This window comes from Dysidea avara, chromosome 14 (assembly GCF_963678975.1).
Source record: "Dysidea avara chromosome 14, odDysAvar1.4, whole genome shotgun sequence".
Taxonomy (NCBI): Eukaryota; Metazoa; Porifera; class Demospongiae; order Dictyoceratida; family Dysideidae; genus Dysidea; species Dysidea avara.
Window position 1 is genome coordinate 8425353 of NC_089285.1, and position 13693 is coordinate 8439045.

A 13693-nucleotide genomic window follows, 5' to 3' on the forward strand; every position below is an offset into this window, starting at 1 on the left:
CCGATCCAAATCGCACATACCTCAAATTAGATTTTTTTTTCAGCTTAAAAGATGTCTTCTAACATGCTTGTTTTGTGTCTAAAAAATCAGAGCGATTCATAAAAGCACTACTGAGTTATGCGCGATTTTATGTGCAATACATTGATTAACTACGTTATAAGTTTGGTACCTTACAAGCGGCTTCATAAATCCGTAGACTATCCGTAACTCATCACTGAAACAAATCACCAACAAATCATCTCGTTAACAGGATTATAGTATCCGTGTCTGTTAAACGAAAAAATACTACGAGTTTAATCACGTGCGATGGCTTAATGACGTTCCTTCCAATGTTTTACCTCGTGTCAAGCCTTTTGGTGATGTGCTGAGGCGGTTTCCAGTCAACAATTCCAGCAGAACAGTGAGTAATAAAGTGTTGAATAGTTCTGACTGTACTGCTTCTTAAATCAGAGCTGGTTAGCGCTGAAGCCTAGATATGTAATACAAGCTGTAGAGAACGCTTTCATTACGCATCTTTGATGCCGCAATTGAATGAAAGAACTTTCTGAGAAGTTCACTGTTGTATATTTTATACGCAGTCAAAATATTCTTAGTGATATGTACTGCTGTCTTATTAGAAATCGTTTTTAAGGCCCTGAGTGAAAGTTAACCCCTGTTTAGGCTGCAAATAGTAACCTTCAGGTAAACATCATGTGTTGCAGATACATGTATACTGTAATAGCAAAGAAAATTATACAAGTATGCAATGTTTTAGATGTCAGCAACACCAAAGGGGGACAAATCACAGTGTATGGGTAGAGTACTGTATTTTCGACAAATCACAGTGTGTGAAAGTGAAGTGTTGTGCTTGGCACAATTATAAAGGGGACATCATATTGAAGATCCATTGATCTGAGCTTATTTCAGCCATTGTGCCAGTTGAGTGCAAATGGAGCATTCCTAACAAGTATGAAAATGGAGTCATGACAGATGTGATACGATACTTCTGTAACAAAGCCACAGAAACTGTAATCCCAAACTAATGTACCATGAACACTGTGTCTCCTTCCTTGTTTATTAGCAAGATCATCAATTGGGTAAGTCATTTGATATGTTATAGTGACAATGGGACTGCACTGTATTCATCATTGCATGAAAATTGGTGGACTAGACTACAGGACTGAGTTATCTTCACTTTCTTACCAAATATTTGGGCAGCTGGTTGCTAGTCTCATGTAGTTTGACCACTCCCCCACACATAAAGAAACCCACACACTAGGGCTGAAACGGATAGTAAATTTCAATACCCGGATATCCTGGACAAATACGGATAGTAAATTTCAATACCCGGATATCCTGGACAAATCTTCTCCGGATATCCTACGGATAATTGATTGCATAATCAAAAGATAAAGAAAAGTTTGTCCATTACAGATACTGAATGTTACACACTATAAAAATAGATATTTGTTACACGTGGTTTTTGTAAGATACATTATTTTAAAGGTTGTAAGTTTTTGTTTAAAAAAATTAACATGTCAGTGTTCTCCGACTTCAGACTACTCCTTAGATTACTAACAACCAAACCTGCAGTGGAAAAGATCCGCTCTGACGGAACCGAAGTTGCAGGCACACATAACAGCTGACGAGCTACTTTTGATATAACAGGAAACCGTTCTTGGTTTGATTACCACCACAATAATGCACATTCGTCATGGTGTAGCTGTGGTTCTCTTTTAAATCGGTCAAATTCAGCCTTTCCAGACTTGTCTTCCTCTGTAGACTGTGATGAACTGGCAGTAGTTCCCAGTAAAAATGACATGGCTGTTTCTTTCTTCTTCTTTGCATTAGGTTCTCCAGATTCTTCTCTACTAGTACTTGTAGTCGGCTCAGCTTCCAAACTCTCTTCAATCATAGTTATCTTCTCTAACAAAACTTTCTGAACTTCTTTCCTGTATTCATCCTTCAAAAAGTCAAAATCTTTGTATCGTGGATCAACTGCAGCTGCAAGAATCGCTACATTTTCTGGATCAAAAGCAAAGCGATCTACTAGCTGGGATGTTACAGTTCCTTTAAACTTTTGTATGGTTGGCAAATCAGTGGTGTCAGCCTTTAGATGACAGTTGATCAGCCCATGGATAACAGGATATATCAATGATGATGATACATTTCGTTCTAAAGACAAGGCTTTTGTAGCTACATGTAAAGCCTTAAGTACTACCAGTAACTGTGAAAGGAGGTCCCACTGATCAGCATTTAAATCCAAATACCTTTTATCAACTGGTGTAACTTTCTCATCATGAATGACTGCATATACAGCCAATCGTTGTTCAGCAAGTCGCTCGTACATAAAGTAAGTAGAGTTCCACCTTGTCGAGACTTCTTGTAGGAGACTATGTTGAGGAAGATTTAGTGCTGCCTGTCGTTCATGTAAGGCTGTCATTGCCACAACACTGTGCTTAAAGTGGGAGACTATCTTTTTACAAACTCCTGTTAGTCTACTAATGGTGTGAATCTCTAACCCAGCATTGACCGCCAGCTGAAGTGTGTGCCCGAAACAAGGTAAGTCACCCCAATCTTCAAGCAAATCAGAAGCAAGCACCATATTTGATGCATTGTCATGGACCACAGCAACTACCTTATTATCAATATTCCAATCCTTTGCTATTTCCCTTAGAGTTTCAGCAATATGAACACCTGTGTGATGCTCCATCATTTCTCGAGTTACCAATACTTTGCTGTCAAGCACCCAGTCTTTAGTAATGAAGTGAATGGTGACTGTGATGTAGGCTTGCACTGCTCTACTTGTCCAGATATCTGTTGTAAGTGATACACTAAGAGTACTCTCGAGACTGCTTAACAGTTCCTCCTTGATGGTATGATATTTCTTACAAATAATCGAAGTAATGTGTGTGTGTGATGGTACTACGTATGCTGGTTCTATGTAGTTCATCAGTTGCTTGAAACCAGTACCTTCGACCACTCTCAAAGGTCGCAAATCAAGTGCAACAAAGTTAGCAATCCTTTCAGTTATAGCTGCTGCTTTTTGTGAGCTACAAACTCGTAAACTACTATGATTTAGAACACTTTGTTTTGGTTGCTGCTTTTTCTTATCAGCCTCACTGTTCATCAATCGCTGATATTCCTGCGGGTGCTTCGCCTGAAGGTGACTCTTTAAATTACTCGTGCCTCCACCGTCAGAAAGTTTTAGATCACATAATTTACACGGTATCTTTCTTTTCAAATTTCTGTCATCACTGCCTGCCTCTTCATTTTCCTTCGGCTCATCAAAGTACTCCCAAACACCACTCTTTCTTTTACGCGTAGACGCCATTTACATTTCTGTGACAATCCTGTGACAATCTATTGCACATGCGTATTACGTAATATCCGTTTTAATCTATTTTGTTAATCCGGATGGCAATTACTATCCGGATAACCGGATAAATAGGATATCCGTTTCAGCCCTACCACACACAAACAAAAGAAAGGTGTGATCATGCCACTGATGCCAGACTTGTCAACATTGCCCAGCTGCAGCTATGGAATAACTAATAATTGGCTGACTACAACATGTATTAGGATGGATGGTTACTGCAACACTACATAGCTACACATATACTGTATGGTTTCTACTTCGTGCTATAATAGTAGTCAACAGTAGAGGTTATTCCAAGAGAAAGTTGTTATGCAAAATTGCGTACAATCCTAAGATGAACAGGCTGTACCATGTAGACAGATTCACCTGTGTATTTTACATTCAATGTAGCAATAGCTACAGCCAGTTGTGCTAAAGAAAAAAAACTGGGTCCCATAGTCCAGTCCAGTCCACTAGTCTTTAGTCCAGTGATTGTATACAACTGGTTGAGTAATACAAACTGTTTTGGTGGAAGCCACTGATTGGCCTTTACCACAGAAGAAACTTGTCATGTCATGCTTAAGTTTAAAGTATGTTTCTGTTCTTGTAGCCTTTGCATACACTTCTGGCATCAGTGATACATGGCTTTTTAGAACAGCAAAACTCTTTGCCTTTCAATTTAATGTTCAAGCAGTTCAAAAACTAGTAGTATGGTGACACACTTCACTAATGGTTTCTATTCCCTTTCTCAAAACCTGCGAACTCCATCAATGGCCAATGAATCTAGTATGTGGTGGAACCACATGCCCATTCAAACATGACTATTTTTGGCATGCAATGCTATTTCCAATCCCTATAAATAGCTGTATATCTATGCTGTAATTTGAATCATTGTGTGTATTTGAATACTTTATGTCAATGTAAAGGTTGGATTAAACGTGTTGAACTTTTTCTGAGATCACAATGCATTTGTGACTACTCCCCTCCAATAAATGGGACCTGAGTTGTTGGGCTACTGTACCGTGTACTAGGCTTTCTGATAAATGCTATTCAGTCTCTATACACACTGTTTTCGTGTGTGTACTAAGATTGGTATGGTAGTATTCAATGTGGCACTTTTCCATGTTAAAGATGAACCTACATTAACACTTTAACACACAAAATAATTATTACCATAATAGTGAAGTGTACATAGATATCATATTGTTGTTAACGCAGCTTTTGTTCTGGCATAGGGCAAACTATGTCTTGGACTTCCTGTGGACAGAATACTCTAATTTTCTGAAAGAGGTACCATATTCGTTCCAATGAAAGCCCTTGTGGTATGATCATTTGTGGCAATTTATCTGATGTAGTATCCCATGTGCCTTTACGGATGGTGATAAGTTTTTCTGGATCAGATGACTTGTTCTTCACAAAGGTTTGTCCAGGGTGAGTGCTAGTAAAACGAAAATGGTGCATTTTAGTGATCCCTTTCAGGGCAGTCTTGACTGTGTTCATCAAAGAAGGAGCTCCAGTCATACATTGGTACGATTGTACTGCCATTTTGGGCTCCTACAAGTTGTGCGACATTTGGTGATGCTGACTGGTTCACACACATTGCAATGTCATCAAGACAGCCTATTTTGTAAGGCGATAATGCCTTTTGAATAAGCCAAAGCACCAGTTAGGTGCAAATTTCGTGTGTTCCACAGGGAGAAAAGAAATTTTAATTTCTTCGTGAAGGCCTGTCAGTACTCTCCACATTAGATACGACATTAAATATCGATTCTTATTTTGGCCACAACAGTTGTCGGCATGAAAGTGCACACTGGTTTCACCAAATCAATGTGTTTTAAGAAAGTGGTGGAGCATTGAAATTATGATGTTTCTTCCCTTCAATGAGGTAGGTTATCTGTAATGAAAGTAGAGTACATTTGTGTGTAACAACTAATGAGACATTAACTCTTGAAATAATTGTATTACAGGAAAATTGTTACGAGAAATAGAGAATTTGGTGCTGTCTGTTTTCTAAACACCAGCTTGTTAAAACTAGGATAACACAGTATGTGTAATGCTGTAAACAACTAGCAGTTGTATTTTTTATTATGCCGGTGTATACTAGACTTGATTGTTGCAATATTAAGCTTGAAGTCTTACTTGGCGAGGGACAGCCTCACAGCATACCCCAAATATAGCACATTTTCGGGGAGTGAGGAAGTAGATGGGACCAGGCTGGAATGGGTCGCTGGGATAATGGACCTGTGTAAGTATGCATTGTGATAATGCTGTTCAGTTTAAATAGCAAGTAAATACCTGCTGTGCCATATCAAAACTGTAATGTAATGTTGTCCTGTTTGACATGGCAGGAATTCTGTTAAAGGGAGGTGGCACTTAGAGTACTTCTCCACAAGTAAACATCTTCTTGAGATTCTCCTCGCATGTTTTCAAAACACTGCAGTAGTGAGAACGCTCTTCATGTACGAGGGATATGTGTTCTTCAGCCTGTTTGATGGTTTACAGGAGGTATAAATGTATTCATTTGTTCAACATTAGATGTTACATACCTTAGATTTTTCTCTTTCATTTGTATTCATAGCTTTCATGATGGCTGTGCTATTTTGTTGGCATGTCCAGCATAAGTCACTTCTGGGTTTTGTGACGATGATGTGTGGCATCAGAGTTCGCCAGTAGTAACAAAATGTTGAATAGGCAGCTGACCTTTTTCCAGCCAGTAAGCAACACTGTTCGTACTGTTTGTGAATGGCCTAATAATACAGAGGATTATTTCTGGCTATTAGTTTTCATCATAACAGTATTGTATGAAGCTGTACTGTACATTAAATACCACCTTAATTGTAAGTCACGTAATGATTACTACTATAAGGTGCAAACTGTCATACAGTATGTGTATTCCAAATGACGTCACAAATAAAATGGCTGCAGCTATTTGGGGTATTCTAAAAATTTCCAGAGAGAGTTCAAATGGGACTTAAGATTCGAATCACTTATTCAATCCTGGAAAAAGATATTGACCTACAACTACTGGTACAGTTATAGGAGTATAAAATCTATTCTCCAATGCTGTGTTAGAATTTTCAGCTGGTTTTGAAGGTTTAGAAGAAATACTATTTTTTTGTGTGTAATAACCAAACCTGGTAGTTTTGCATCGATATCTTGTTTGTTAGCCTCTATATCAATCTTCGAAATCTCGATCGCCATTGGTGATAATACTCGAAAATATAAGAGTCCCCCAAATAGAAAATTTGTGTAACATCATTTGGAATACAGTCTATTTCCAAGTGTGTATGTAGTATGAGAGCATTAATTAAATATTTGTGGCATGATTGTCAATTCCTTACTCTTTTTCTGTTGTTAGATGGTAGAAGCTTCACATCATCACGTTTGTAACCTGGAATTCTACCAGGAAGTAGTATACCATGCTGCTCAGCATACTGCTGCAGAAAGGCCACAAGAGTAGTATCCCATGCTGCTCAGCATACTGCTGCAGAAAGGCCACAAGAGAACGGATATCATCTATTGACATGGTCCTGGGTGGAGGTGTGTTAGAGTTTTTATGAACTCTCACCATCATTCCTTTGTCTTGATAGTGTTTCCGTACATTAAGGACTCGATGGTTTACACCTAATCCATATAGGAAACTGAAGGTATGCTTACATACTTTATGGCCATGGTGCATAAAATGAAGACATCTTGCTCCTTTTAGCACTGGCGTGTCGCCCATCCTTCACAGTATGTGTCTCATCGAGAATTGTGGTCATCAATGATCCAATCAGCACCATATCCAACTCTTGTGGTGCTAAGAGTGCTGCTTGAGCTCGTAAATCCATGTAGTGTTGGATGGAAAACAGAGAGCTGCATAGTTGCTTGTTCGGTGCCTTCTTGCAACCACAGGTATGTCTCACAAATCCTTCACAAACAACTTCGTCATCAATACACCTCTCCTCAGCTACTCTACTACTGGTGGACTGCCGTGTTGAAGGCTCAGTTGGCATAGAAGCTGGCCGTGATACCACCGACACTGAGTTGTCACTAGGATTGACCAGGGGCAATGGATTGACTGAGACTTCAGTCATATCATCTGAAGGTTCAGTCATAGAAGCTGGCTGTGATACCACTAACACAGAGTTATCACTAGGATCAACCAAGGGCATTCGACTGGCTGACACTTCAGTCATATAAGCTTCAAATAAATCTAACCAGAGTTTAAATAATGATTTATGCAGTAAAACAAACTATATTATTGTATATACCATTGTTGCAGTGTAACTCATTTTCTTCAATCATATCTGTGATGTAAAGTTTGTACAAGCTTATCATTAATAACATAGCTACCTTACCTGTACTTTGGCTGACAATCTGCTGGCTGCCACTAGGACTCAGCCAAGATTCCTCAGAGGCTGCAAAGTGGCAAAAATCAACAATACTTGTGACTCTGTACATTAAATTTTACCGCATTCCGAGTCATCTTCACATCCGCTTTCGTCACTGTCATCAAAATAATCTCCAATAAGCGCCTCAAACTTATTGTAGTCCAAAGGCGAAACAATGACACCATCGTCGCCTAGAGAATTTATCGCTGCAACAATCCTGCCCTTCTTCGAAGAGGAAGACACCATTACAATACTTTGGCACGAGAAAATACCGCCTAGCTGAACAAATGGAGTGATTTGTTCCCATCTCCGTTTATGAACGGCAAGTGAGTCTCTACACACCTGCACTTTTCGCTTTATACCTCAGTGAGTGAAACAATTGTGCAAATAATAATAGCAGCATAGCAAAGTTAAATGATGTAGCTACGTGTGGATGTAATACAAAAGGGGGGGTAGGTTTTTCGGAAAATCTGTTTTTGCCTATATCTCGATTTTATAAATGTGCGATTTGGATCGGTTTTCCAAAATTCGGTCACAAATATCTAATGTTTTCTTGTTTGTAGTGTGCTGTATTACCTAATCAGAGAATGCTGGTAATTACATTGTTTGTAAGTGTAATAATAGCAGCATAGCAAAGTTAAATGATGTAGCTACGTGTGGATGTAATACAAAAGGGGGGGTAGGTTTTTCGGAAAATCTGTTTTTGCCTATATCTCGATTTTATAAATGTGCGATTTGGATTGGTTTTCCAAAATTCGGTCACAAATATCTAATGTTTTCTTGTTTGTAGTGTGCTGTATTACCTAATCAGAGAATGCTGGTAATTACATTGTTTGTAAGTGTGTGTAATGTGCAGTACATGATGTGTTTGTGTAGATGATATTATGTGTGAATTGTATGTAGTCACTAGAGTATGGATAGTGCCATTTGGACACTTAGTAATGGTTTTAAAGTATCTCTTAGCATGTAAACTGACCTGGTAACTCAATTTAGAATATACACAGTCATAAACTGCACCAAAAATGTTTGAATTATGTCTAAGGTGCCTAGCTAAGTTCAATGAGCAACACTATGAAAACTTTCTGAAGGGGGTGTGGGACTAGACCCCCTACCCCCTTCCCCCAATCTGCCCGAGGTGTGACCACACTAGCAATAACCAAGGGTTTGCTTTGTAATTGTTTTGCTTTGTGTGTGTGTGTGTGTGTGTGCGTGCGTGCGTGTGTGTTATTTTTATGTAGAGCATCTATGTATGAAATGTCTGTGTTCTTGTTTTTAGTGTTGTCTTGTCCATTACAATGGAGACATAGAAGCTTCACTAGTAATGTGCCTGCATGATAGGATAGTACCACATAATTCTGCTGTTTAGTTAACTCCATGTTCACATCATTTTAATTATTAGGCTTGTGAAACAAGGTTCATGATATCACCATGCATCCTACTCAGTTTAGGACATGATCTTTAATGCTTCATTCCTAAAGCACTGATTCATGTTATTGCAGTTAATGTGAAGATGTGAAATGGTCCTGCACATAGGGCAGGTACCATGAATATAGGTATACGTATTGGTTTGTCTGTGTGTTTGTCCCATGCACAGTAAGTGTCTTCTATTTGTAATTCCAATTTTTTGTGATGTTAATTCCTAATTTATATCCAGGAAGTGACCTGTACATTAAGTTTGCTCAAATCTTCGCTTGCAGTATAGCTACAACTGCTTTAATACTCTTTGTTGACCACATTATTACAGCGCCTGCATGATAAGGACAGCACCACATAATTTGCATATGTCTTGATAATTATTGGTTTAGCAAGTCTGCTGTTTAGTTAACTCCATGTTCACATCATTTTAATTAGTGCTTGCATGATGCTCGAATAAAGTTTATACAAGAAATCACCATGCATGCATGCTACTTTAGGACATGATCTTTAATGTTTCATTCCCAATGCAGTGGTTCATATGCTATTGTGGTTAATGTGGAATGTGAAATGTAGGGCAAGTACCAATGCTAGTATATCTATACATGTGACTGAATTTGACAAAACAAGGCTTCGACGCACAAAACTTCGTTAGGAGATATGGCGATTTTAAGTAATCATTGTGTAATAAGTTCCCAGTGCCTACAGCTGTGCAAACAAAACTTGTACCAATTATTCATCTATTTACTAGCTATCAGTGAGTGGGTGTATTAATTTCTGATACCCAAAATTTGCCCTGTTTTGGGCAGCTTTTTTCGAGTGGGTTATAATATCACAGGTGGCAGTAATAGGGTGAGAGGGTGGGGGGTAGTGGGTGGGCTCAACATAGGGGTATAAAATGAAGTGAGAAAACGAATGGAATCCAGAGGCCAAGTTTGGGCCCTCCATGGCCCCCCATGGCCCTCAAATCTCTCCAAATCTGAGAACACTATTGGCGAGCTCTCTGTGAAGTCCCAGCTCACCACACACCATTATCACAAAGCCATGGCCATTTAATGGCGCCAATCTCCCACTCATGGCTTTGACAGCGTCGGAAGAAAGCTGCTACAGAAACCAGACTTGCCAGTCCTGAAGGAAGTACAGTGTGGAATATGATAGTGTGTTAGATCGACAATCCATTTCTGGTAAAAATGTAAGTTTGATTTTGTGTGCGTGGAAGCCTTGTTATATGAAATCCGGTCACATATATAAAGCTGAAAAACCATCTGTCCGTCAGACTGTCATGCCGCTTACCCACCAAACTTGGTGCAAATCAACACAATCTGTGCTCATAATGAAGCATTCATCATCCGGCTACTTTAAGATTGTTATCACAAGTTCACGCGTGCTTCCGTTCATTCTCTACAGCACGTAGAAGGCCAAGATGTAGAGAAAACTTGAGCAACATTCCTTTAAAAACCATACTGTTCAAGTGATAGAACGCCTGACTAGCATGTAAGAGGTCATGGCTTTGAATCCACGTGTTGGCATTTTTTTTCCTTTCTACTCAGTACCTTTTTGTGTACACCTTTTTAAAACACGACTGTTAGCTCATCACATCTTGGCATGCAAAACATGTATCAAAGTGGGACTTTAGTGAAATTAAACACCAATCATCTGGCAACTTGAGTGTTGTTGTAGCAAATCAATACATGCTTTTGTTTGCTCTTTATAGGGCGATGAAGGCACTGGTGTAGGGAAGGATCACCCGTGAAAAGTTTAGCTGCATTCCTGTCAAAACCACAGATAAACAACTGTGGCACCTCTCTTAACCCCAAGTTATTATAACCAACGGAGTTCAATCCCCGCCTAGGTCATAACTTTTTTTTCACTTTTGGGACCTTTTGATGCACCTTTTTGTTCTATCTGTTCCATGCAAGTCTTAATCTACAAACTCTTATGCTCAGTTTTTCAGCACTGGCACTTAACTGCCTCACATCATAGGGACTCTTATAGCACTTTTGGGATAAAGCAGGCAAATTGCCAACATATTTATCCATCTGTGTGTTGGTCCAGTGTGCTGTATTAAAGTATATAGATAAAAGCTTCTTTCACCAGTATCCAGAATATCTACATCTTTGTTTTAAGTACATAGGTGTGCAGATTTACCTCATTACTGTTGTAGTAAATAGGCAGCTTGCATGATTGGACAGATACTACTGTGCATCTGAAAAATGATAATACTGCAGATACCATAGTTTACACCGAGGAACTGTGTCTGACCTGGCACAACTGTTTCACTATAATCCTGCTTAAATGCTTTCACTCTAAAGGTCCGTACATTACCTTAATGGTCAATTACACTACAGGTGTTTTAAAACTGGGTTTTTGTATGGCAAGATGTATATGTGTCACTACAACATCAGAACTGAAAGTGCATAGCATAGGATAAGTTCTGAACCTTTGCTTAATAGAACACACAGGACGAACATACAGACTGCACCTAATTGGCCTGCCCATGCCTGCCCTATACTTATCAAATGTGCTACTGTATACTTTTCCAACAGTCTGCACCTAATTGGTCTGCCCATGCCTGCCCTATACTTATCAAATGTGCTACTGTATACTTTTCCAGTCCATATGTGGTGTAGCAATACCAGGATGCTATGAACTTACTATGAGAAAAAAAAAGTTGAGTTAGAAAAGTATGCACCAAAAAGGTGTAGCTATAAAACGGAAAAAAGTTTTTGTCAATGACGGGATTCGAACCCACACCCTACACAGCACAGTAACCACAACAACTCAAGGAGGTGCTTTACCAGCTGAGCTGTTTATCATGTAGTTAGCAATGGAATGCAGCTGAAGTTTTCTCTACATCATGGCCTTCAATGTGCTGTAGTGGACAAAGGAACGTACGTAAAAGCTTGCGATAAACTCTGTGATGTAGCCAGATGGTGAGCATTGCATTTCGCATGTGAATTGTATTGATACATGCACAGATTGCCAAGTAATCATCGTCAATAGCTGACATATGAAAAAGTGTGTCATGAAAAGGTGGCACTGTGAAGACAAAAAAAGTTGTCGTGGGGAGGAATCAAACCTGGGTTAACAGTTCTATGTGCTAACACTTTGGCTGTTTGTTTGTGGTTTTGACAGGAATGTAGCTCAAGCTTTCCTCTACACCAATGCCTTCAATGCTTTATAGAGAATGAAAAGAAGTACATAGCAATTTGTAACAACAAACTTGGAGTTGCCAGATGATGTGCGCTTATTTTCGTTAAAGTCCCGTGTCAATATGTGCTTTGGTTGTTGAGTTATGGGTGTTGGTGTAATATTAATTGTAATAGCCCATACATACATACACACACCTACATACATGCACATACAAAGCAAAGCAATCCAATCATATATTAATTGTAATAGCCCATACATACATACACACGCACATGCACACATACAAAGCAAAGCAAATCCTATGGCAGCCGTGCAAGCTATTGCCACCCAGTGAACCAACACTGGAATGCTGTGCACCACTTAGGTGTTTGAGCGTTGTGGTGTTTGAGCCTTGTGTTGTTTGAGCTTTGTGCAGGTAAATCCTCCTGGGGCAGGGCTAGTAATGCACAGGAGGACTCACTGAGAGAGGTCGTGGGATCTGTAAGTTCCACAATGATCCCAACACCACTAAGTGAGATGAGGAAAATTGGGCATTTGCTTCCCCAGTAAACACCATACAGCTTGGTGAAATGCTTCAGGTGACATTAGGCCACCAGGTTTCCAATATACAGCTGGGTCAACTAAAACAGTGTAAGTAAAGTTTCTTGCTCAAGGAAACAAGAACAACACCAAATTGGCATAACTGGGAATTGAACCTTGGAACCTATCAATTATCATGCAGGCCCATGCAGTAACTATAACTGCAAATTGTGTTGGATTTAAATTATGTCCAGTTCATTTCTCTTTGTGACAGTTGGTAACTGAAACTGTACCATGTGTACACCACCTGTAATGTAGGTATACTGTATATACCATTGCCTTAGCTCGCATGTAGTTTCAATAACTAATTAGCCTTGCATGCTCATTATTTCACTATATGTACTGCATAAGGATCATGTACGCATGCTACACAGCAAATATAGGACACTAATGTTGGTTCCCAATATATTAATTATTGTTGCATTAGTTGTCATGTATGTAAAACAGCGAAGGTTTTGTTTGTTCTTTACAGAACGTTGAAGACACACTGAATAATTGAACTACATTCCTGTCAAAACCACAAACAATAAACTTTAGTGTTTTGCATCATTAATTTCAGCAGGATGGCATAAGGAAACGTTATGCTCTTTAAAAATGGGACATCACCATGTACTCTACACAGCTACATGAGCAATGCTAGTGTTTATTGCTTGGTCCCTCTTCCTGGCATTAAAATCTTTAATGTGGAGATGGTCCTGCACGTAGGGCGGTACCAATGCTAGTTTCTATATAAATAAAGCTGAAAAGCCGTCTGACCGTTACACCGCTTACTCATCGAACTTGGTGCGAATCGACACAATCTGTGTTGATAATGAAGCACTCATCATCCGCCTACTCT

At 39.2% G+C, this 13693-nt stretch overlaps 2 long non-coding RNA genes across 2 annotated transcripts; both read left to right on the top strand.

Annotated features, from left to right (window-relative positions):
- Positions 1-213: 213 nt before the first annotated feature.
- Positions 214-5210, top strand: LOC136244272 (uncharacterized). The gene is made up of 4 exons (XR_010695136.1): positions 214-400; positions 755-1076; positions 4573-4768; positions 4817-5210. It is a non-coding gene; the product is annotated as an uncharacterized lncRNA (long non-coding RNA).
- A 10-nt stretch (positions 5211-5220) lies between these two features.
- LOC136244274 (uncharacterized) lies at positions 5221-7675 on the top strand. The gene is made up of 7 exons (XR_010695137.1): positions 5221-5381; positions 5442-5842; positions 5916-6050; positions 6696-6877; positions 6928-6984; positions 7044-7231; positions 7287-7675. It is a non-coding gene; the product is annotated as an uncharacterized lncRNA (long non-coding RNA).
- The last annotated feature ends 6018 nt before the right edge of the window (positions 7676-13693 follow it).